The sequence below is a fragment of the Camellia sinensis genome, chromosome 3 (genome assembly GCF_055761805.1).
Source record: "Camellia sinensis isolate YWXY chromosome 3, ASM5576180v1, whole genome shotgun sequence".
Lineage (NCBI taxonomy): Eukaryota > Viridiplantae > Streptophyta > Magnoliopsida > Ericales > Theaceae > Camellia > Camellia sinensis.
In genome coordinates this window covers 196,098,374-196,120,290 of record NC_138963.1, presented here as the reverse complement: position 1 = coordinate 196,120,290, position 21,917 = coordinate 196,098,374, and the positions used below count along the sequence as shown (strand labels likewise).

The following is a 21,917-nucleotide window of genomic DNA, read 5'->3' as shown; positions in this document are numbered from 1 at the left end:
GATTCATTCGAACCTAATTTGTTGAGTTTGTTAAAATTTTAATAAATAAATGTAATAGTTTGTTTGATTTCAATTTTTTAGTTAAAAAAATATAAAAGATAAAATAAATTAAATAAATAAAATTTCACATTCAAAACATAATTATTATTTTTTTTTTTTAACAAAAGTCAAAAATGTCAAACTAAATAAACTTTTACTTTTAGGTTAAAATAGCCAATAAACTAAATGAACATATTATCAAACGACGACTCAATATATTAAAACTCAGCTTATTAACCATTCATTTAACATTTATTTAAATAATAAAATAAATATATTATTATATATTAAATAATATAAAAATATGTATAAAAAATAGGATAAATATGTTATTTATATATTTAAATAATGTAAATAATAGTTAAATTTGTTTATGTGTAAATAATAACTAATTATAAATAATACATTTATATAATATTACTGATAGATATTATTATTTTGATAAGATATTAATTTTTTTTCTTTAATTATGTTTATATATATTGTATATATAATTATATAATCAAAATTTAAATTGTAATTTATAATTTTTTTTGTTCGTTAAGGCTTATGAACAAATTCGAGTTTGAGTCAAACCTGAGCCAACTTGGCTTGAGCTCAATTCATTAAATTTTCATTTAGCTCAAGCTCGACTTGAGCTCCAATTCGAATTCGTTAAAATATTAATAAACAGGTCCAAATATACAAAAATTCGGCTCGGCTCGGCTCGTTTGCAACTCTACTATAACTATATTATTATTGTTATTCAAGTCAAAAATTAGATTCATTTTTTAAATACAATGATGTGTTAATCAATTAGGATATCGAAGGTTAGGGCTGTGCAGCGGATCCACCGACCCGCCACACCCGACCAACCCGACCCCAACGGATAGATGCGTGCCACGTGGCGGGCGGATGCGGGCCTGATATATGGCATTTTTCAGGTTCGGGCCGGATGGCGGGTGATCCGTCATTTTAGTCACCCGACCCGACCCGACCACCCCTTGGCTAATTTTTATTTATTTTTGGCTGATTCCTCATTTTCCCCTCTTTTCCTTTCTGATATGCATCCATCGGCCTCCCTCTTGTCATTTTGCCCTAATTTTCGATAGAGACAGACATTCTCATTCTCTCTCTCTCTCTCTCTCTCTCTCTCTCTACCATACCCACCCATCGTCGGATGATCTACACAGCGTCGACGATCGATACACTATTGACTAAGGTATCTCTCTCTCTGTTTTCCTCTTCTTCTCTTTTCTTCTCTTCTTCTGATCTGAGTCTAATCTGTTTTTTTTTATATTTTTATTTTTTAGTTCCAGTTCTAAAACGAAATAGATGGTTAGATTGATCGATATACAGTCTAGTCTACTACACTGACTGTAACTGAGGTACCCCTCTCTCTCTCTCTCTCTCTCTCCTTCTTTTTCTTTTTCTTCTTCTGAATCTTAACTGTTTTTTTTTTTTTTTTGTTCTAGTTCTAAACTTCTAATCTTTTAGATTCTAATCTATCCTTATTATTTTGTTTTGTTCCAGTTCTAAAACTACACACAGAGAAAGGAATACAGAGAGAACCACAGAGACGTTTGGTTTATTTTTTTGAACAATCTGTTTTGTTAATCAGCCTTGTATTTTATTCTTACTTCTATTATCTCTTAAAATACTAACATAAATATAATGTAGAATCTGTTTGGAGACTGTGGAAGTATGGGCTATACTAGGATTGATTGTTGTTGATGTTTGTGAAATTTGCTTTGAATCTGTTTGTGGAAGTATGGGCTATTATCTCTTAAAATACTAACATAAATATAAATATAATATAGAATCTATTTTGAATCTGTTTTGTTGTTGATTAATTGTATGGTTCTAAACCTCAAAAAGATAGGAGATATAAGAGGACCAAGTTTCTCTCCAGATAGAATAAGATTATCAAATGATAAATCTTTAAAGCACTTGTAAGATTATCAAATGAGGACCAAGTTTCTCCCCAATATAATGTAGAATCTGTTTTGAGACTGTGGAAGTACGGTGTGTTTGATCGAGTTGTAGATATATGGCGTACTTACAAGAGATTTGATTTTCTATAACCATCTGTTTGTTGCCGAGAAAGCGAAGGAAAATAGTATATATATATGTTATTTTTCCGCATTAAAAAATGAAGGTTTAAGTCTTAAGATATCTCTTCTTTCCTAATTTTTCAATAATGAATTGCTGTCAATTTATTCAAACAAATTTTACATTTAGGTTGAAAAGCAGATTCTCAAAAATATATTTTAAAAAAACTGTGAACTGCCTTGAAATCTGAAAGTTTCGAATATTTGTTGATGTTCTATGGAATCTACCAAAATTGCTGTATTAAGCTCGATTTGGAAATTTTCATTGTGTTAATGCATTTAAAAGAAAAAATAGAATTCAAAGTTTTGATTTATTTTACTTCTCTTATATTTTTTCACCTACCAAACAGAGTATATCGCTAATACCCAAACTTTGGTCTTATTGCAATTTTTTTTTTTTTTTTTTGAGAGAGGGAGAGAGTTAATTAAATCAAAAGCTATTCATTCCAATAATATTACGATTGTGGTTTTTTTTTTATATTATGTATTATCAGATTAATAAAATACATGAATAGAGAGACTCATTAAATCAGTGATAAGATGATAAATAAATTAATGAAAAAATATAATTATCATAAAATTATTTGCACCCTTATATGCATATCTTGGATAACTTTATCATCATTTGATATTTACATATATGACTTAAACTTGGATGCCAAAACGCATCATTGAAAACATTGCATCTGTTTACTTTATATATCATTACTTTAGTAGGATGCCAATATGTCCATTTTTCATGTTTCATAGATGTGAATGAATAAATGATTTTGAACAAATGATATGAATGTTTTTCATGAATAAATGATTTTAAATTTTGAATTATGTCCAAGTTGCATTGTCTATTATAATTTATAATGAATAAATAGATGTTGAATTATGCACAATTATTTTTTTATTTTTTGTATGTTGAAAATTTGTAAAATTTCAAACCGCCAACCGATTCGCATTCATCCGCCAATCCGCCAAATCCGCATCCGCCGGATTGGCAGACGGATGCAGATTGATTTTCTCCAATCTGCCAATTTGGCGGACGGATGGCGGATTAGAGGTTTCGTGGCCGCAACCGATCCGCGCCCACCCCTATCGAAGGTAACACACTTTCTCATATGTTTTTTCATTATCAACCAATCATGTCATTTACACATGATTCGGTCTAGAAAGTAGATTTGTATATTAATTTTTTTTTTATATTTGTTTAAAATAATAAGTAATAAATGTTATTTTGAAAATAAATTTTTTATTTTTAAAAAATAAATATTAAAAAATTACGTGATTATAATAATTTAATTAATTAATTTTTTTATGAATAATTTACAAATTCTTATCTTACAATATAAAAAGGGTAAATTACAAATACACCCCCTAAGGTTTACTTAAAATACAGATTACCTCTTGTGGTTTTAAAAATTACAAATGCTCCTTTGTTAGAATTTTTTATTTAGCAGAATTAACTAAAAAATGAAATTCATAATTACTCTTCTATAAAATAATAAAATTACCTAAATTATTAATTGAAATATATTTTCAATATCATTAAAAACTGTTAATTGACTTAATGATTAATTAATAAAAAGGGAGATTTGTTATGAAATTAAAAACCTTAGGGGGTGAAATGTAATTTTCAAAACTATTGGGAGCGATTTATATTTTAATCAAATCTCATGGGGTGTATTTGTAATTTACCCATATAAAAATAATATAATTACAATATAACTAATTTTTTATGAATGATTTACCAGTCAAATTATAAAAAATAACGAATAAGATGGGAGATTCTATTTGCACCAAAAAAATTATTAAGTACACTTAATTTATCAATATATTCTATTAAATTATTTAAGATTATAATTTACTCTTAATACATTTTATATTTTTTTTCCCAAATCACCCTTGAAGGTACACCCAAATAATAAATAAATAAATAATCTCAAATTATACTATACTTTGAAAAACTCTTAAACAAATTTCTCATTACATCTATTCCTTTTATTCATGTACAGATTTCTCACTGTCAATTAAATTCATCACTATTGACAATACACAATTTGATATTTATTGCTCTTTCCTATTTCAATTGAGATTTTTCCAAGAAAAAAAAAAAGAACGAAAAAAAAAGAGTTGTGTATTCAGTTATATATAAAATTCTATCATGTGCTCATTGATGCTTTGAGGATAGTTTCAGTGTTAAACAAAAATATTTGAATTTGGGTATTTTTATAGAAAAAAATATTTTAATAATTTGGGTATTCTCTCTCTAATGGGATAGATATATGCATATTGATATGTTTATCGTGTTGAATATGATGATTATTGTCATCGCCCTAGTTTTACAAGCATATCTAGATGTTTGATGGTAATCAACACTTCATTCTTATTTGATTCTCATTTTTCTCCTTCAATTTTCCTCAAATTTTATTTTCACTTTGCTTTTCCGTTTTCATACTCCTTTATGTATAGGGGTACAGTTAATCAATCACAAACAATCAAGAAAACAGATTTGGCCTTATTTCTTGATATTAATTATTTTTTCCGTTTAAATTTAGGGAAAATCGGTCTAAGGTCCCTATCCAACTTTTAGTAATAGATTAGGTCCACAATCTATTCTTTTGTAGTCTAAGGTCCTCCCTCACCCATACCCATATATAACACTCACTCTCTCATTCTCTCTCCTCTCTCTTTTTGCACCAAACAACCCCTCTCTCTCTCCTCTTCGTCCTCAACATTCTTCGGAGCTTCACCACCGCCCCAACATTATACACAGACTTTGAGATCAATTCATTCTCAACAATTATACACATACTTTGAGATCAAATGCATAGATAGAGAGAGAAAGAGAACACAGGTAATTGCTTCCGCAGAAGAGGACTCAGACGATTTGCTTCTGAAGATCTGGAAGAGAACACAGGTAAATTAAATAACACAAATGGACGCGACAACTCCATATGATCTCTATTCGAAGCGAACATAGTATACGCAAATGTATAGTTCAGATCTGAGTTTAAACAAGTCTCTGAAACATTGCGAGACTTTATATATTCATTCAATTCACTTTTACATTATACATATACATACATATATATATTGATTGTGAGAGAGAGAGAGAGAAAGAGAGAGAGAGAGTACATCCGAGATGATGATACGGAGGCTTTTGAGTCTAAGAGTCTGATTGACCCAGAGTTTTGAAAGATTACTTATGATGTATGTTTGGGTTAAAATGTTTAAGAGTCTATATCTGTAATTGTTTGGTCTTTGGACTTTTATACATAAAGACTTTTGGTTGGTGACTTTTGGTGAAGTTACTGGACAGAGCCACACAAATTTCTCTGGATAGCTTCAAATCTGCTTTTTTGTTTTTTTGTTCAATTTTCTCTGGTTTGATCAAAAACACAAATTTTTTCTACACAATTTTTTCTGGATAGAGCGATACAAGGCCACACAAATTTTCTCTACACAAATTTTTTTTGTATAGAGCCATACAAAGTCACACAAATTTTTTCTAACACAATTTTCTCTGGATAGAGTCACACAAAGCCACACAAATTTTCTCTGGATAAAACCACACAAAGCCACACAAATTTTCTTTACACAATTTGCTGCCAATGTGAGTCACTAAAATCAGCATCTCCCTCAAACATTAAGGTGAAATCCACTTCTATAGTGAAGTAGAGGGACTAACCTACTATTTGTAGTTCTATTTAATAAGCCAACTATATTCTTAAGTTGATTCTTGTCTGCCTATGGCAACAGCAGCTATTGCATCTGGTCATGCCTAGAGAAATTCTTTGGGTTGAGAGAATTTCTCTGGCTGGGAATTTTCTCTGGATTGTGGAGTCCAGAGAAATTCTCTGGGTGAGAGAATCTCTGAAAATGTATGTCTGAGAATTTCTTTGGGTTTGGGGAGTTTAGAGAAACAGAATCCCTTTTCTTTCCCCCCCTCTTCACAGCAGCTTCCTCCATACCTTCTCCCTTTCCTTCCCTTTTCTCCCCTTTCATCTAATTGGTAGTCATAGTTATATATATATATATATATATATATTCACAATTCCCAGAGAAATTTGAATTTTCTCTGGGTTGAATCCAGAGAAATTCAGAATTTCTCTGGATGAAATTTCTCTGGACTAATTTTCTTTGGACCAATTTTCTCTGGATCAACCTGAGGGACCTTAGACATTATGAAAATATTTGGTGTCCTTTATGCTAGAAAATGTTAATACCAGGGACCTTAAAAAAAAAGCCCCTTAAATTTATTCAATAATTGTCTAAATAAAAATAAATAGATGGAATAAAGATTCCTTGATGATTATGTTCATAGTTTTGAAGATGAAGAGAGTTAAATACGAATGATATGTATAAGTAATTTTGGTGTATCATGAGAAAAAAAAATTATTTTAAAATTTAATATGTATTGTCCTTATTAATAAATTTACAATAAGATATAATAAAAATTAAAATTTTAAAAATTATTATTTAAATGCAATTAGAATCACCCAATTAGATTATTAAAATAGTACCAACCGTGGAACTATGAGCCCAAGCTACATGGTCTAGGTCACAATAGTGGATTGGAGACAACCTTTTTTTTATTTAAAAATCTGAGAAGATGAAATGAATGAGTTATGTTTTATTATTAACTCTTAAAAGTTAGTACAATCAATTATACACACTTTGGTTGGTTTAGGAAGTTGATTGACTTTTTTTAGTTATTTTAGCCTCCGTTTGGGAAGTGGGTTGGTTTTTTAAATTTTTAACTTTTTGGCTATTTTAACTTTGGCTATTTTAACTTGGTCTGGGAAGGACTTTTTGATTTTTTTGACTTTTTTTGTGAGAGAGGATTGTAATGATTATATGTTGGATTTGATGTTTGATTTTTTATGACTAAAATAGCCTATTTTGTTTTTTGTGACTATTTTAGCAAAAAAAGCTTGACTTTTTTCTTTCTAAACGGAGCTTAAGTTTGGAATTAAAAATTTTCGTTTGGAAGAGCTTTTGGCTTTTTTAAGAGTTGGATATGATATTTTGTTTTTTGTGACTAAAAATCCTATTTTATTTTTTGTAACTATTTTAGCCAAAAAAGTCCAACCTTTGGCTTCCCAAACGAAGCCTTGTATGATGGATTGTTTTGAAAAGTATGTTAAAAATTAATTTTTTAATTTTTTTTAGCTTTTCTTTTTTAAAAAAAAAAAGTGTAAAAAAGTAAAAAGATTATGGGTGTTTTTTGTTTGTCTTTTGAAATAAATTTTCAAATTTTTTTTTTGGAAGAGTGTTTAGAAATTTTTTTTAGTTTGTTTGGTTGTATATTTTGAAAATAATTTTGAAATTTAGGATGATTTAATACTTTGTTGTAATTGAGTAAATGTGTGTGAGAAAGAAAAAGTAATTGAGAAGGACAGAGGAGACAGAAAAAGTAATTGATTGATATGTAAGAGAGAGAAAGTGACCGATATGTTCCTTTAATTATTTTTTTTTAACTATAATCAATTTTCTTCTTTAATTATGATATTATTTTGAGATTTTAATTATGACTTTTTTGTATTTGGCTATATTTTTTTTTTTAGTTATAATTTAGAAAATATAAAATTATATCATTTTTTTATTATTATAGAGTGTATATGATATATATCCTTCAAAGGGTGGGAAATAGGTTAAAAGCCACTTCTCAACTTTTAACCTACTTCCCTCTCACACAAAAAAGTTAAAAAGAGCAAAAAAATAAATTTTAATCATCTTCCTAAAATTGTGATGCCCCAAAATTTGAGGACATCATAATAAGGCGTAAAACTTAAAATCAATTTTCTTAATTAAGAATCATCATCAATGTTGTCTCCGAATTTACCATCATCCATTAATTAACAATGCGGAAACTAAGGGTATGTTTGGTTTGTGTTTGAGAGATGTGTTTTAGAGATAAAAAGTACGAAAAGTTGTTTGGTTTGATTTTTTTCAAAAGATGTTTTGGAAAATTATTTTGAGAGAGAATTTTGGAAAAAGTGATTGATTTGATGTGTGTGAGAGAGAGATTTGTTTGGAAAACTTGTTTGGTTTACAAGTTTTGAGAAATTTTTTTGGGAAAATTTGTTTGGTTTGATTACTTTTAAAAACTTATTTGTAGAAAAAATTTTGGAAATTTTTTCAGAAATACAAACCAAACGAACCCTAAAAGTTCTTAAGTTACAACTCCAAATAACTTAAAACTTAGTCTTAGAATAAATAATTAAAAAAAAACACAATTATAAAAAAATAAAACTAGGGAAATGGTTCATGGAATCTTGGGCATTCTTCAAGCTGACCAAGGCTGAATGTCGCCTTGCAAGGTCTCGGCTCTTCCCTCGGTTTCTTCGATACCTGGCATGAAACGCCAGGACAATGGGAATGCTAATGAGCGACGAGCTCAATAAGATATTACAACCTGAAAATACCCACCCCAATAATAATACTCACAAATAATTGTGTAATGACAGAATAATAAGCAGCATTTAATAAGCATAACAGAAAAGCCAACAGTTAAAATAATAACAATAGATAAATAAATAAAAATGGCAAACGAAAATAGTGATTCATCATAAGGAAAATGCACACTCTTCTTTTTAAAATCACATAGATTTAATTTAACAGGTAAGTTTAAGTAACTCTCCGCGGAGCACTATTTACACTTAACCGCTAAGCAATAGCCACGAGCAATTCTAACTCTCTATTTGTCAAATATTCAAATGTTACTTACTGCAACTACCAATGATGCCCACGCACCAGGGTTACGTACCCGAGTCGTGACATTATAGTCTGCCCTAAGGGAACAGTCTATGTTGTGACACCCGCACCACCAACCTTATATCGCCTACACCGATAAGAGCCGAAATACCTTCCCGTGCTATGTTAGGGTTCGCAACTCACTTGCGCAAGATTCTAAACTGGGCTCACCCCATCACTTGTAAACTTTAATGCATCTATTCAATTTTGTATTTATTTACTTCGTCAAATTCACATTTTGATGCATGTGCGAGTTTTAGTTTGAAAATCACAGTGTCATAATGTTTATATAGCGCAACACAATCATGTATAGCAACCAAAATAAATATGATAGAATTTCTTAGGACTCATTACAAAGTTTCTTAGAAATTCACACACTTCTTCTTTCAGTACTGTATGGCCAGACAAAAAAAAAAAAAACATGAAACCCATAGCAAACGAAGTTCAACCATTAAAATATTTTAATTGGTGCTAGTTTATCAAGTTAGGAAAATATTTCAAGAAGGATACCAGGGCTAAAAATGGTTCTAAAATAGAGAAATAATTTTTGGAAGAAAACTGGTTTTCAGGGACAGTGAGTTACATTAACCTCTAGCACAGGTATTCTGTGTTCGAAAAATAAAAAGAGGGCTCAAATGGTGTCTAAAAGAGGCATGGTAAGAACATTTTACTAAATTTTTGAATTTAGAACATATTTCCAGAAGAGTGTGGAGACTGAAAACCAGTCGAAGATGGTCAAATAATTTTTATAAGAAAACTGGACAGATTCTGTCACGTTTTGGAAAAATTGGCGTTTCTCTCTTAATACTAAATAAAAAAATATGAAACCAGTGGCGTTTGAAAGATAACTTAAAAATCTAACTTTTCCAAGTGGTCGTGCAGAAAAATACCATTTGTAGAGAAAATGGGACCTGTTTGAAGCCACTGCTTCTGCTGTGTTGTAAGCGACGTTTAGGGAAAATATTTGTTCGGTAAGAAAACAATGTATAACACCTATATATACTTCCAGTATATACAGATTTTTAACATCAATTATTTTCAATTTATTAGAGCCCTCTTTTCATCCGATAAAGTCTGAAACAGTGAGGAAGAATCTAAGTTTTCAAGTAAAGGAAAGCCATTCTCATTTTCATTTTATTCTCTTGCAAGATTATTTCAACAATGGAGAATATTGAACACATAAAAACAGTAGCTAAGCCATATATCTATGTTTGCAAGAAGGAATATGAAATTATAACATAATGAAACCCTCATCCTATCAAAATTTTAAACATGCATGGTACTATTTTGCTATATATGACTTAACCATACTTAGTCGTGTATTTATAAATTATATAAATTCAGTTAGAGGTATCTAAGAGAGGATAGAGGTGATGTATTCTTACCTCAAGAGCTTTTGGAAACACTTCTCAAACTAAGTTGAAATTGGTATTCACCAAGTACCCTATCTTTTTCCTCTCTTTCTCTTCTCCTTACTACTCTCTTTTTCTCCTCTCACAGCCGTGTGTGTCTGTATTATGGCTGATGGTGAGGTCCCTTATGTAGGGAATATGGGAGCAATTTTTTGTTTTATTTTATTATTTCCTTTCTTTAGCAAAAAAATTTCTATTGACTTGGAATTGCCATCCTAAGCCATGCTTGTTTCTCTAGGGATGTTGAGTGTGAAATTGGGAAAACAAGCATGCCTTGCATGTAGCGTAGCAGCCTAGGGAAAAAGAAGTGGCAGTCAGCCACTTTTCTTACAATTTGACCTTCACCTTCCTCCTTTTTTTTAAATTGAATTGAAATCGATGCCAATACAATATTAGTATATATAACCTTTTTTTATTATTATTATATTTTTTTTAGTACAAAAATAAAAATCAATGAATATATATATATATATTTTACTCCTTACTATTTTCTAACTAACTTAGTTATTATTTGTTTAACTCATTTAGTTCCCATAACTGTAGTTAGATACAAAAATTTAATCACATAAATAAATTTATTTAAATGAGTTTAATATTAGTATTAATCGTGATGCTATTATTATTATAATTTTATAGTTTAATAATCACTATTAATTGACTTAATATTATAATATTATTATATGTAACTAAAATACTTGAGATTGAGCCAATTAATCTCCATGGATTAATTTTCTTGCACACAAATTATTAATCTAAAACTTCATACAGAACAATTACACAGAATAATATATTTTAAGAATTACATTTGTGTAGTCATAAAAGTGACGACAACGACGATGATGACAACAACAATAATAATAATACTATGAAGATAAAAATTGTACTAATTAAATAATTAAAAGTTGATTATAGAATTTCGACACAAAATGTTGTTATGAAATTAGATTATGACTGTTGATTACAAAATTTAAGTAACTAAATATAATTACTAAAATAATTTAATATGCAAAAATACAAGTTCTCACAAAAACACTCAATTGTCTTTCCCTAAAAGTTGTACTTCGTAATCTCTTTTAAAATCACTCTCATGATTTATGGAAGAGGGGTTACCAAAAGGCACAATAGTTGTTGTGGTGTCTCAACGTGAGATTAATTATGAACTTACTTTTATGATTGGAATTCTTCATTTTATAAAATTTGTCAAATACTTTTTGAAAGAGAAATTGAGAGAGTTGAGAGAGTAATATTGAAAGAGGCTTCTGTATTATTAACACTCTGATTACAAACCAAATGGAGGCTCCGTTATATAGGAGAGTTGAATACAAACATCATTATGGTCTACATTACTAAAATAAGAAAAAGGCACACCGAAAGGAAGTGGGCGGCCGAAAGAGGAGACAAGCCGAAAGCATATTACATATTATATTAATTACATACTATATTATATTATATATGAAAGCTGGCTTCATATTAGAGTATAATATTATATACATATAAATATTATATACATATGTTATACCTATGTTAATATATTAACAGCCCCCCGCAAACTCAAGGAGGAGCAACCAACTGGAGTTTGGAGACAAGTTCAACGAAGCGGCCAGGAGAATGAGCTTTGGTGAAGATATCAGCAGGTTGATCAGCAGAGGAGATGGGAAGGAGATGGACAGTACCACGAGTAACGTGTTGACGAATAAAGTGACAGTCAATCTCAATGTGCTTGGTGCGATCATGAAAAACATCATTGTGAGCTATTTGAAGAGCACTGTGATTGTCACAAAAGAGAGTAGTAGCACCAGAGGGGGAAACACCCAAGTCAGCAAGAAGCCAACGAAGCCAGAGCAGTTCCTGAGTAGTATCAGCAAGAGCACGATATTCGGCCTCGGTACTGGAGCGAGCAGTAAGAGATTATTTCTTGCTGCGCCAAGAAATAAGAGAATCACCCAAGAAAAAGCAGAACCCGGTAGTAGAGCGTCGGTCAGTAGGGTCCCCAGCCCAATCAGCATCGGAAAAAGCACGAAGCTGGAGAGAGGACCGGGCGGAATAATGAAGTCCATGAAACAAGGTACCTTTGAGATAGCGAAGGATACGGACTAAGGCAGCATAGTGAGGGGTACGAGGAGCTGACATAAACTGGCTGACAATATGAACGGCATAGGCAATATCAGGACGAGTAACAGTGAGATAGACAAGGCTGCCAACCAGCTGACGATATAAGGTAGCATCAGAGAGAAGAGTGCCATCAAGAGGGGTAAGACGACTCTGAGGCTCCAGAGGAGTGGAGGCAGTCTTGCAATCCGTAAGACCAGCACGGGTGAGAAGATCAGAGGTATACTTAGCCTGAGAGAGAAAAGACCCCGTGGAATCATGGAAGATTTCAAGACCCAAGAAATAGCTGAGAGGACCAAGATCTTTCATCTCGAAATGATGGCTAAGAAACTGTTTAAGGCATACAATACCATCAAGATCGTCACCGGTGATAATCATATCATCCACATAAAGGAGAAGCAAGGTGGTCCCTTGAGCAGTGTTGCGGATAAAAAGAGCAGTATCATAAGAACTGGAGGTGAAACCACAGTCATGAATAGTGGAGCTGAACTTGGCAAACCAAGCGCGCGGAGCTTGTTTGAGACCATACAGAGCACGCTGAAGTTTGCAGACTTTATGAGGGGGATAAGTAGACCCAGGGGGAGGTTGCATGTAGACCTCCTCAAGAAGAACCCCATTAAGGAAGGCATTTTTCACGTCCATTTGATAAAGATCCCAGTGTCGGGAGGTAGCAACCGCAATTAGGCTGCGAACAGAGGTGAGACGAGCAACAGGAGCAAACGTCTCTTCATAGTCAATACCATACTCTTGGTTGAAGCCTTTTGCAACAAGGCGGGCTTTGTAGCGCTCAATAGATCCATCAGAACAAGTTTTGATTTTGTAGACCCATTTGCAACCAATGGCAGTCTTGCCAGGAGGAAGATCAACAATGTCCCAAGTGTGAGTTTTGTCTAAAGCCTGCAATTCATCAGTCATAGCTTGCTGCCAAAGAGGATTAGAGCGAGCCTCACGATAGGAGGTCGGTTCATAAGTGGAAAAAGCAGTAGAACCAACAATAAAGTCACGAAGACGAGTAGAAGGTTGGGTTACCCGGTGTGGTCGAGTAGAGGCAGGAGGAGCCAGGGGGAGAGACTCACCAGGAGAGGAGGATCCCGAGGAAGCAAGAGCAGGACCATCAGAGTGAGCAGGGGCATGGGACAGACCAGAAGGCAAGACAGTCTCGAGAGAGGCCGGTAGGGGTGGTGGAGAGGTTGGCGAGGGCGAGGGCGAGGGAGGAAGGTCATCAGAGAACAGATCCATGGAAGGGTCAGTAAAAAACAGAGAGGGTGAGGGAACGGACAAACGGAAGAGAGAGAGAGAGGAAAACATTTTGTGTTCCCAAAAGACTACATGACGAGAGATACGGAGGCGCTGGGAGAGAGGATCCCAACAACGATACCCCTTGTGTTCAATACCATACCCTAAGAAGCAACAAAGGCGAGAACGTGGTTCAAGTTTGGTACGTTCATGAGGTTGGAGAAGAACAAAACAGGCAGATCCAAAGACCCTAAGGGTGGTGTAAGGGGGACAGGTGCCATGCAGACGCTCATAAGGAGTGTGATTATGAATGACAGGTGTAGGGATACAATTGATAGTGTAAGCAGCAGTGAGAGCTGCCTCACCCCAAAAATGTTCCGGACAAGAGGAAGACAGAAGGAGAGCGCGAGTAGTGTCAAGGATGTGTCGATGTTTCCGTTCAGCACGTCCATTTTGTTGAGACGTACCGGGACAGGAACGATGAGGTTGAGTACCATGATTCTGAAGAAAAGAAAGAAAGTCAAAATCTTTATATTCCATGGCATTGTCGGAGCGAAAAATCTTAATATTTTTAGAAAATTGAGTTTTAACCATTGTAGCAAAATTGTAATAAAGTTGTTTGAGCTCAGAGCGATTTTTCATAAGAAATAACCAGGTAAAACGGGAAAAATCATCTATAAAAACAACAAAATAGCGTGCACCTCCCATAGTAGGAGTAGGAGAAGGTCCCCAAATATCAGAATGAATGAGATCAAATGGTGCAAGAGAAACAGAGTCACTTTTATTAAACGACAAAGCAGGTTGTTTGGCAAGTTGACAGGACACACAATCTAAAACATCAGAACTTACATGACCTAAATGACCACTGGAAATTAGAGATTTTAAACGACCAACAGAAAGATGACCTAAACGATAATGCCAAAGCTGAAAAGGAGATAAAGGAGGAGCAGTGGTAGCAGTGGTAGTAGTGGTAGTAGTGGCAGGAGCTGTGGTAGTAGTGGTAGTGGTAGGAGCTGTGATCTGAGAGGAAGCTGGAACATGAAGATGGATGAGTTCGTAGAGACGTCCATGCTTACGGCCTATCCCAAGAGTTTGCCTCGTCCGAGGGTCCTGCACCAAACAACCAGTACGGGAAAAGGTAACAGTTAGACCATGCTCACATAATTGACTGATGGAGATAAGATTTAAAGTAAGAGCAGGCATAAGATAGACATGGGATAAAGATAAGTGAGAGGTTGAAACAGAACCAACATGACTGACAGACAGAAGAGACCCATCAGCAGTATGGATAGAAGGAACATGAGGAGGAGAAGATAGAGAAGTAAAAATAGTAGGGTCAAAGGTCATGTGATTACAACAAGCGGAATCAAAGTACCAAGAAGTGTTACCTGCGGTGACAGATAAAGCAGTAGATGGAGGTGTACCGGAATGCTGCCAAAAATGTTGAAACATGGCTGCGACATCGGTTTGAGAGAAGACTGGAGTGGAAGGGTCTATAGGGACAGAGGAAGGTAAATCCTCGGAGGCAGCAGCAGCAGTGCGTTGAGCAGGTATTGGTTTAGACGGAGTCCCAGAACGGTGAGAGTGGCTGCGAGAAAAATTCCCGGTGGAAGGACCATTGCGAGAGGCACGGGCGGGATTGCGAAAGCAATCTTGCTGGAGATGACCAGGGCCAGTCTTGTTGCAAAACCGACAAAGACGAACTGGACAATGAACCAGAAGATGAGTCGATGGAAGATTGCGGTTGTGACAGTAATTGCAGGCATTGGACCTCTGTGGTGAAGGTGAGGAAGGAGAACTTCGAATCTGGGGAGTGGCAAGAACAGAGTCCACAGGGTGTGGATGGAGAGTACCAAATCTAGTTTCCTCGGACAACAGTTCTGAAATTGCTTGCTCAAGAGTAGGTAAAGGAGTTCGATGAAGGAGAGATGCGCGTACTGGCTCAAAGCGAGGAGTGAGAGCCATGAGAAACTGAACCAAGCGCTGTTGGTCACGGTAAGTAGTAAACAAGGTAGCATCCTTAGTACAGTCCCATGTAGGTTCAGAAAGAGCGAGTTGATCCCAAGCATAATACATTTGGGAGAGAAAATCATTAATGGTTTGAGTGGTTTCTTGGCGCATACCGTGAAGATGACTCAGAAGCTGATATTGGTGAGCAAGGCCAGTAGTCTGATAGCGTTCGTGTAAAAAATCCCAGATGGCTTTGGCAGGAGAGGAAGCAGAGTCAAGTTGGAACCGACCAAACTGAAGGCTAATAGATGTAATAGAAGTATTGCGAAACCAAGTGATGATCTGATAGTTTTTACTATCCCAATCTTCCAGTCGGTCAATATATTTGGCAGTGGAGTCTGTGGCAGCGGAATCTGTGTTCTCGGGAACGGGTTTGCATACATCCCCAGTAATGATGCGCCAAAGTTTCTTTCCTTTCAGGAAGCCAGACATAGCTTGTGCCCATAGGACATAATTAGTCCCGTCAAGAATAGCGGAAATAGGGTGGGTAGTGGAGTCTAGGCGATCCATGAGAGAAAAATAGCACAAATGAGGTAGAATCTGAAAAAACTGAGGTTACCAGTGAATTCAGAAGGTCGAAATTAGTCAGAAAATGAGTGAACTGACCAAAAATATGACCAGAAAGGCCGAAAATGGAAAAGTCAATGAAGCTGGTCAAACAGGGCTGATGCGCGGCGCACGTTAGCAGAGAGTGGCGCGGCGCACGTTAGCAGGCGAGAGGCACAAGGCGCACGGAAGCAGCTAGGGCTGACGTTGGCTGACGTCAGAAACACGCGGCGCACGTTAGCAGATGAGGCCGGGGTGCACGATAGCACTGGACAGTGTAGGAGCGCGTCTGAACCGAGTGAGCGCGTGGCCGAATTTTCTGGCGGCGCGTGGAGGCGCGTGCGGCGGCAGATGATGATGAATCTGGTGGCGTTGGCTTCGTCGTGAAGAGACGAAGGTGATGGTACTGTCCAATCTGTGTATTAGGTAAGGACGAGGTACGCAGTAGTGATGCAGAGACTTAGGACACACACCTGTGCTCTGATACCATGAAAGAGAAATTGAGAGAGTTGAGAGAGTAATATTGAAAGAGGCTTCTGTATTATTAACACTCTGATTACAAACCAAATGGAGGCTCCGTTATATAGGAGAGTTGAATACAAACATCATTATGGTCTACATTACTAAAATAAGAAAAAGGCACACCGAAAGGAAGTGGGCGGCCGAAAGAGGAGACAAGCCGAAAGCATATTACATATTATATTAATTACATACTATATTATATTATATATGAAAGCTGGCTTCATATTAGAGTATAATATTATATACATATAAATATTATATACATATGTTATACCTATGTTAATATATTAACACTTTTAATACATGTAAAAAATTATATTGATCGAATATCAGTAACTAAGTGATCGAATTACATTTATCATAAGAAGATGAACAATTTGTTTTTCTTTTGACAAACAGTATAAAAAAATATGCAATTCGATCACGTTGCCACTAATATCTGATCAATATAATTTTTAGTCTGCATGAAGTACTTAATAAACTCTAAAAAAAAAGGGTTCAGATCATAAAAATAAATTCGTAATAAGCCTCATATCGAGACATAACAGTTACCTTTATACCAACGGCACAGTAATAATCCCATACCCTAAAATTTATATACGATAATTACGTGGTACATATAGAATTGTGATTTTTTCCCCTTACATATTTGACTGTAATAAAAAGGTTATATTATATCCTCTTACAGTAAATGTAATTTTTTTTAAAGATTTAAACTAACTATAAATTTGCATTTCATATCATACCTGCAAACTACAAGTATTAGCAAGAGCAAATCCTTCGACATATACAAAAGAAAATACTCAATGGGCACACAAAAAAAAATATACATATATATATAAATTATACTTTTCACTTTTTTAATTTGATTTAAATTTTATTTTAGTCCTTATAATTTTAATTTAAACAATTTGGTCTTGATACTTTAAGTTCAGTTTCAATTTAATTATTTTGTTTAAATTTTTGTTAATTTTGTCTACGTATTTACCTTTAAAAACTAGCAAGTATTTTAAAATTATTAATTTTAGCTTCCAATTTAGATAGAAATACCCAATTAAAATCGTAAAAAATTGACAAGTGTCATAAAATTGTTAATTTTAACCTTCAATTTAGTCAGAAGAACAGAATTGAAACTATACTTAAAGTTTAATGTCTAAATCATTCAAATTAAAATTATAAGAATTAAAGTAAAATTTGAATCAAATCACAAAGATAAAAATGCAATTAATGGTAAAAAAACCAATCCTCTAGCAACCACATTTCTAAACTTCATACTCCACATTTTTTCCACTATTGAGTAGAAATTTATTCACATGCTAACATAATACTTGATGTTCATCGGGTTACTTTTGGTGTTAGAGGGGATTATCTCATTGTCCAATTAATAGAAAAATGTGTATCCTTCAGCTAGCTAGTATGACCACTCTTAAGTGGTGTTAGGCCACTCAATCATGTAATGATAAGTTACGGACTCGTATATAGATAAGGATTCAAATCCACACTCCTGACACTGGGTACAGTTCACTTGAGTCTGAAAAAATTTATCCTACTAACTGTATGTACTGTCGCTCAAGTGATTGATCTAAGAAAGAACAGGTCTAGGGAAGAGTAAAACTTGAGACCAAGACTTATACCTCAAATCGTTATCAAATTGCTACAACCAACAAATTTGTTCTCTTAAAAAAATAAAATTAAAAAAAGGAAAACACGCTTTAAAAAAAGTCCAATAGACAATAACATGGTTGGAGCAGTTGAAAGCGGGCAAGGTGAAGTAAACCATGCCTTATCTTATTAGAGCATCATCAGCGACGTATTATAGCCATGTCAAAACTAAAAATACAATAAAATTAAAATAAATAAATAAATTATCTTTAACACTTTGTTAAAATTATTATCAAATTAAAAGTTTATAAAAAATTATCTTTAACGCTTTGTAAAATTATTATCAAATTAAAAGTTTATAAAATTGTCAAACTATGTGTTAACTATGTGTTCAAAATTTAACAAATTTCTTTCTCTTCTTCTCTAATGATGAAACACATGGATAACATTTTTCTTTTACATTTTGTAAGAAAAGTAAGTAACAAATAAATTTGTATTAATATAAATATAAAATTGCACTAATTTAACGCTCTATTTATTTTAGTAAAAAATATTTTTCAAAAAAAATATTTTTTTTATTTTTGGTAACGATGGCCGTAGTGATAGTGGTGTGGTAATAGAGTTGAGAGTGGTGGTGATGGTGTGGTGACATTAATAAAATTTTAGTCTAATAAATATTTTTTACCTTTTAAAAATAAAAAATATATTCTATCAAAATAAATTTATTTTCTATCGATTATCAAAATATATATATATATATATATATATATATTTTTTTTTGTAAACTTTTGTTTTTAACTGTGTCAAACACTAAAAAATATATATATAAAAAAGCATTTTCCCAAACAGTGCTTGATAGTGAGGCTAAGGCCTCGTTTGAGAACATATTATTTTAGTAATTTTTTAACTTTTAGGTTGAAATACGAGATAAAAAAAATTAGATGGCGCTGTTTGGGACTGGTGGGTTGAGGCTATTATAGCCTGAAATGAGAAATAAGCTGAAAAGCAAAACTGTTCAAAGTTTTTCAAAAAAATAAAATAAAAATAGGCTCAGCGCCTACACTGTCACAGCCTCAAAAGTCATCATCAATGGCTAAATTACCATTTTACCCCTTTACATCAATTTAAAAAATTATAATTTAGGGACAAATTTGTCATTTTAAATTTAAACATCATTTCAACACACTTTTCAATACAACAACTCAACTAAAAATTCATCTCATCTTCCTAAACACAAAAATTAAAATAGCCTACTAAAATAGCCAAAAAGCCAAAAAGCCTCTAAAATAGTCACTTCCCAAACGAGGCCAATCGTTGAGGTGATTTTTTGACTTTTTATGAAAAGATATGCAAAAGGTAGAGAGAATGAAATTTTTGACTTTTTAGTATAAATTATTGACTTTTTAATTTTTTTAATAATTTTTTGACTTTTAAATTAAAACAATTATTTGCCAAACGAACCTAAATATAGGCACTAGGTCACCCAAAAAAATCCATCAATTGGGTTATGTTATGCCTTTGATAGGAACACTTAACGGTGGTTAAGTGGTTAACATTTGGTTGAAAGAGACCAATGATGTTCTGTCCAAGTAGTGATAGGGCTCTACTTAGAGCCAACACTATCAAATTTTTGATTCACAAAGTCGTTGTCAATTATATTATTCATAAAACTATTGGCAATGGTACCACATCAATAAAATAAATATATAAGATGAAAATTAGGCACACAACATAACTACCTACCGCACCAACTCATGCCCCCACCTTCACTCACTCCGTCCCCGTATCTCTGCTATTAATTGCTCCTGCGACACGGAAAGAAAGCATAACTAGGGATGATAATGGGAATTAATGGGGTGGATATTAATTTTCTATCTCTATTTTCTTATAATAAATTTTTCCCATTCCCCATTCCCCATGGATACCACCCTCTCCATTTCTTAACGGGTTTGGATTTTCCCCAACCCACTTTAATCTCCATTTTTATTTTATTTTTATTTTTTATATTTAATGTTAACTTTTTTTTTTTTTTTTTTTTTTTTTTTTTTTTTTAAGGTTCACAACAAAAGCTAAATATACCTTTAATCTTTTTTCTTTCTTTTTCTAATATATTTAATGTTAACAACTTTTTTTTTTTTTTTTTTTTTTTTTTTTAAGATTCACAACAAAAGCTAAATATACCTTCAATCTTTTTTCTTTCTTTTTTAATATACTTAATGTTAACAACTTTTCTTCTTCTTCTTCTTCTTCTTCTTCTTTTTTTTTTTCTTTTTTTTTTTTTAAGATTTTAGCTAAATATACCTTGAATCTTTTTTCTTTCTTTTTTAATACACTTAATGTTAGCAATTTATTTATTTATTTATTTATTTTATTTTAATTTTTTTTTAAGGTTCACAACAAAAGTTAAATATACATTCAATCTTATTTTATTTTATTTGGTTCAACAACAAAATCAAATACACATTAATTAATTAATTAAAAAGTTTGTTTTATAATAATCAAATATATAATTTTGAGACAATCAAATAAGTTTTAGTAATTGAAAAAAAAAATGTGGAAGAAGGTGGAAGATTAAAAAAAAATTACAACCATCTCTCTCTCTCTCTCACTCTCCCTCTCACCCTCTCCCTTACATGTTATAAGAACTTGTTTACAATGTTATAAGAGCCTGTTTGAAGAAATAAAATGTGAAAGAACCTGTTTGAAGAAAGTGTTATAAGACCCATATTAAATTGCATTAGGGCATAAACTAGGAATTGTTTGTTGATCTCTTAGTCACCGACATTTTAAACATTAAACCATCTTTCTCTTAGCAAATTTGAACCATTTATTTTAATTTATCTAAAATCTAATTATATTTTTAACAAATCTGAACCACTCATTTTAAGATATCTATCACATTCGTTCCATCACCACCACCACCAAATATAAAAAAATATATATTTTTAATTTTTTTTATAGAAAATATTTTTCATATCTAAATAAATGAAGCATAACATTGGGAAACAAGCTGATTTCAGTTAAATCTGTTCATAACTAAGAAAAATTCTTTTATTTAAAAAAAAAATTATTTAGTAAGACTTTGTATCCCCTTTTTATTTTTTCAGCAAATAAATCTTTGTACCCATCCTTTCTAACCAATCACGACTCATGCTTGTTTTGATTCTCTACAATTTTCTTATTTTCAAATACATTCATATATATATATATATATATATATCGTATAAATTGTGAACCTTAAAAATAAAAATAATTCCCTATTATTTCTATTCTTTATTACCAGTTTTAGCAACCAAGTTTTGAATATTAGTAACATTCACAGTTAGTTTTGTAATTTCAGGTGATAATTCCCCCATTCAATTCGGAGAAGTTCAGGATGTTTATAAATTTATTTAGCTTACTCGGATGTAATTTATTTTGTTCAGGATGTAATTTCGGGAGAAGCTATTTAAATTTTAAAAAAATGGTTGTGAACCTTAAAAAAAAAAATAATAATAATAATAAATTAGATGTATATTTAGCTTTGGTTGTGGATCTTAAAAAAAAAAAAAAAAAAAAAAAGTTGGTTGTGAACCTGAAAAAATAAATAAATAAATAAAAGAAA

The 21,917-nt window shown here is 32.6% G+C and overlaps 1 non-coding gene across 1 annotated transcript; it reads left to right on the top strand.

Annotated features, from left to right (window-relative positions):
- The first annotated feature begins 4,428 nt into the window (after positions 1 to 4,428).
- Positions 4,429 to 4,514, top strand: LOC114299552 (small nucleolar RNA U31b). The gene has a single exon (XR_003642362.1). It is a non-coding gene; the product is annotated as a small nucleolar RNA U31b (small nucleolar RNA).
- Positions 4,515 to 21,917: the final 17,403 nt, after the last annotated feature.